General features: G+C 46.3%; 1 protein-coding gene across 1 annotated transcript in view; it reads left to right on the top strand.

The window, feature by feature from the left end:
• The window catches only part of zranb3 (zinc finger, RAN-binding domain containing 3), a 120,296-nt gene that overhangs the window by 67,180 nt on the left and 48,116 nt on the right, over positions 1-5,000 (top strand). The gene's annotated exons all lie outside the window — the stretch shown is intronic.

Here is a 5,000-nt window from a genome sequence, read left to right as displayed (position 1 = left end):
AGTTGATTTTTGTTGTTTTTATTTTTTGGATGGAAGATCGTGATAAGAAAAATAGAAATAGAGATTTCATTTTAAAAAATCGTGATATGACATTTTTGCCATATCGCCCATCCCTATGGGGAGGTTTGTAGGAGACACACACCTACAGTAATGGCACATTGGAACTTGGAAATGCTTTTTCCTGATGAAACACTGTGCCTTCGTTTTCATGATAGCATCTCTATATCCCCCACAACCGACACGATTCTGACAACAACAGAATTATCACCGGCAGCAGGTGTGAAGGTAGGCATCATATCTGTTAAGGGGCTGTGAGTCCAAAGACAGTAAGGAGTAGGGATGCAAACGATTAATCGATTAATCGACTTTAATCGATCAATGTATTAATCGATTAAAAAACATTAATCGCAAGTAAGCGTCAATTCAACTGACAAGAAACACAGGTGAAATGGGCATGTGAAGAGTGTGTGTGAAGAGGGGTGTGAATAGTGGGAATATTTAAATCACCTTTGGATTAAAGAATTGAAATAGAATTCATTTAAATGTGGTATTTCTCAATTTTTTATTCAAATATTTAGATTTAGTATTTTTTTTTTCAAGAAGCATTGAGATTTCAGGGGGAAAACGCTGCTTATCAATTCATCGTAAGTTGATGGATAAGGCCATCTACTAATGATTAATGAATTAATCGATAATTTGCATCCCTAGTTAGGAGGCCTATGCAATGTCAAATGCAGGTGCATGAGGTGCCAATGGCATCATCAGGAGTAGCTGTGAGGAGGGAGTGTGTGTCCAAAGACACTGAGGAGGCTTATGCAAGAGGAGCAGGACGCTGGAAGGTGGTTTTCTGAGGGTATATGAGGCCGTGGCCTAACCGTGCGATCACCCCGCCGGTGTGGAACGCATGGTAAGATGTGGAAGTAATGGGACACCTAAGTCACACCCTCTACTTCCTGGTTCATGGGGCAGAGGGAGTCAAAACATGATTACTGGGCTTGAAAATTAGTGATTTTTGGATTTGTGGTGCATAGGTGGAGGTCCAAGGTTTGGATTGGTGTCAAAAAAACACTCATTTTCAAGCCCAGTAATTATTTTTTGACTCCCCCTGCCCCATGAACCAGGAAGTATAGGGCGTGACTTAGGTGCCCCATTGACTTTGTATGGGAGAGCAGGCAGCAGAAGTGTTACAAGCCCCAAAAGTGTTTCTAGAGCAGGGGGCGTCTAAAGCGTCAAAAGCTTAGGGCGTCAAAAGTTGTACTTCATCTAAAAATATGTAATGAGCCAGCAGGCGTCAGCCAATGGAATGTTCACATTTTTCTAAACACGAGCTTCGGTTGGACAAGATTCCTGGTCGAACGCTTCAGGTTGAATCGTTTGCCGCGTTCAACGCCCCTGACCTGTGCTTCCCAGGCAGGGGTCAGCAGCGTTGTACCCCTTTCAACGCCGGCAGTGTGATCGCATGGTAATGGTTACAGAGGCGGTCTTCCCAACCATACCTCCTCCATCCATGGCTGAAGTGCCCTTGAACAGGGCAAGGTGTGTGTTTATGCTTATATGAGTGGTAGCTCTTTTACCCAAAGCCTCCTGTGTGTCTCGTTGTGTCTTTTTGTCTCTCTGTGTCTGTCTTCTACCTCCGCTACATTCTGTGGCATCAGTAAGGTGTCTTTGAATTGGTTTGTGTGTGTCTGTGTCTGTGTCTGTGTCTGTGTCTGTGTCAGTGCGTGCGTGCATGTGTACGTGTGTGTGTGTGTGTGTGTGAATAACGAGTGTCTGATTTTACCTGCAGAGGTGTGCAGACAAGTAGATAGAGGAGGAAAGTGAAACACAATTCAACTCGATCACTTAGGCACTGATATTGTGTGTGCGCGTGCGTGCCTGCGTGCGTGCGTGCGTGCGTGTGTGTGTGTGCTAATGTGACACTTCTCTCCTGAGGCATGGAGACTCTACTTTCTACCTGTCTTCATTATTACCATCAGGGCACTCAAACTTTCTTTTTCTAGCGCTCTCCCTCTCTCACACACACACACACACACACACACACACATACACTCACACACACACGCACACACACATACACGTGTGTGCGTGCACACATACATGCGCACACACGCACACACACACACACCGTCAAACTTTCTCTCGCCCTTGTCACCTACACTTTATTTTAAAGCTGTTGCTTTCTACAACTTTTTTCACAGCTCAGAGCTTCGGGAAGTGTGAAGAGAGGAGCAGTAGCAGCAGCAGAAGTGTGTGTGTGTGTGTGTGTGTGTGTGTGTGTGTGTGTGTGTGTGTGTGTGTGTGTGTGTGTGTGTGTGTGTGTGTGTGTGTGTGTGTGTGTGTGTGTGTGTGTGTGTGACAGAATGTGTGTGTGTGTGTGTGTGTGTGTGTGGTGTAAGGATATGCATGCATGCGGTCACACTTTTCTGGTGTGAACCCTCTCACTCTGTCTGGGATTTGTAAGCACCAATTAACAAGAAAACCGCTTGAAAAAGCAGCGCTGCCTGCCACGCATGTCTCACACTGACACACACACACATACACCACACACACACATACACCACACACACACACACACACACACACACACACACACACACACACACACACACACACACACACACACACACACCACACAGACACACATTTAACCACACACACACACACACATAGACGTTTAATATAAACTAACTAGCACACACACACGCACACACACACACTTTTAATACAAATTTACTAGCACACACACACACGCACACACACACAGAGCGCGGCACAGCCCTCATTAAATTAGTGCAGCAGGCAGCTGCTGATTAATGCCCAGTTTTAGGTGTCTGACCTCAGCGCTCGTCACACACGCACACACCTTATCATCACACCACTGAGACGAAAAGACAAGATGGCAGAGGGATGAGTAGATGAGAGAGGAGGAGAGAAGAAGAGAGGATGAGGAGGTAGACAATTTCATTACACGCACCCGTTTCATCATGTCCTTAGACTGATACGAAGAAGGAGAGAAGAGAAATAGAGGAGAGGAGAGGAGAGGAGAGGAGAGGAGAGGAGACATGGAGAAGAAGAGGAGAGGATGAGAGAGGAGAGGAGAGGAGACATGGAGAAGAAGAGGAGAGGATGAGAGAGGAGGGTAGAAGAGAGCAAGGAGTGGCAGATGAGAGAAGAGCAGTAGAGTAGGCGAAGAGGAGAGAAGTTTCATTCTCCATTGAGACAAAAAGAGAAGAGATGGCAGTCAGGAGGGAGGGAAGAATGTGAAGGAGGAAGAGAGAAGAGAGGAGCGAGGGAGAGAGAAGAGAGGGGGACCAGGTGGGGTGGGAGGATGCCATATGAGAGAGAAGAGAGGAGGAGGAGGAGAGGAGAGAAGAGAGGGTGAGGAGGTGAGGTAGGAGGATGCCATACGAGAGACTGGGGGGGAGGAGAAGAGGAGAGAAGAGACGAGAGGAGATAGGGAGGAGGTGTGGTGGGAAGATTCCATACAAGCAGAGGAGGTGAGGGGAGAAGAAAAGTGTGTGTGTGAGTTAGGGGGGGAGACTAGGAAAGAATATTGGAGATAGGTGGACAGAAGAGAAGAGATGACAAAATGGCAGAAAATAGAAGAGGATAGGGAAGGAGGAGAAGGCACGAGGGGTGATGTAGACAAAAAGGGAGTTGAGGAAAGAATGAAAGATCGACTTGAAAGAGAGGGATGACGGAAAGAGAAGAAAAGAGAGTGCAATGGATGACGGAGGGAGATATAAAAGATGATAAAGTAGGAGGATGACCAAAGCCATGCCTAACCCTCACCTGTCAGTTAAGCAATGTTTCTGTTGCTTTACTTTTGCCAAGAAAAGTGAAGCAATACAATACAATACAATACAATACAATACAGTGTGTATTTATATACAGTAGAGCAGTATCACAACTATGTGGTTGAATTCAAAGCGCTTTTGAAAATACACATACACACATGCACATTCCCACATTTCCACACCAGCTCTTGAGGCTGCTGCACGGCGCCAATTGCTTGGGTTTCATATGAGAAAGTGCACACACGCATGCACGTACACTCACACACTAACAAAGACAGTAATAAAAGTCATTTAAAAAAAAGATAACGCCGGAAACAACCATAACATAGCCTAATTTCATGCCATCAAGACCTAGCCTACTAGCGCAGGAAGACTGTGTAGTTCTACACCTCTGAGAGGGCTTTCAGGCCGACCAGAACGGAGCTGGAGTCGGTGCCCGAACCAGTTACGTTCAGCACTTAAGTGTTTATCTGCGAACCGCCCGTCTTCACACTGAGCTCTGAACTTTTCCCGCACGTGACCCGGATGAACCTGCTGACGAGCACGCTGTCGTCACGGTTCGCGGAGAAAAACCTATTTTGCGGTTCGCATTGCGAACCAACTTTCTGGTTCGCGAACGCAAATATCTGTGGCGTGAACACGGCGGCTGGTTCGCGATTAGGTGCAGGAACGGGCTCCAGCACGGTTCTCAGTCGGCCTGAAAGCGCTATCAGAGGGAGAGATCTTGTATGCGACACAGCTTCAACTTGAGGTCGCGCCGTCTGTTTCTTCTCTGCTACCTCTCCTATGTTGTAAGCAAGCAAGGGGAATAACAAATTTGTGCCCTGACCAAAACCATGCCCAAACATAACCCACCACAAGGCGTTGCGGGGCACGAATCAACATGCAAAGGTGTCATGCACCAACACGATAGGCCGTTCAAATCGGCGTGTTATCTTACTTAATTTTATGATGCCATGTTGCCCACTCCCTGCTATGGCAATAAAAAGTGTCCTGTCAAGCACAGAGTCTGGGCTTGTGCTTGTTATTTTTTGTTTGGTTTTTGTTTGGTTTGTTTTTCTTTGTTGTCCTAATGGTCTGGAAGGCAATAGATGTGTGTTGTTTTGTTCGTCTTTGCAAATTTTGGAACATGTGTTTTGTGCGCTGTGATCCACACTAATTGGATTTCTGGGTGCGAGTTTGTTGGTCTCTGTGTTTAAAACC

This window comes from Engraulis encrasicolus, chromosome 12, assembly GCF_034702125.1.
Source record: "Engraulis encrasicolus isolate BLACKSEA-1 chromosome 12, IST_EnEncr_1.0, whole genome shotgun sequence".
Lineage (NCBI taxonomy): Eukaryota > Metazoa > Chordata > Actinopteri > Clupeiformes > Engraulidae > Engraulis > Engraulis encrasicolus.
This window is presented reverse-complemented; position numbering and strand designations above follow the sequence as displayed.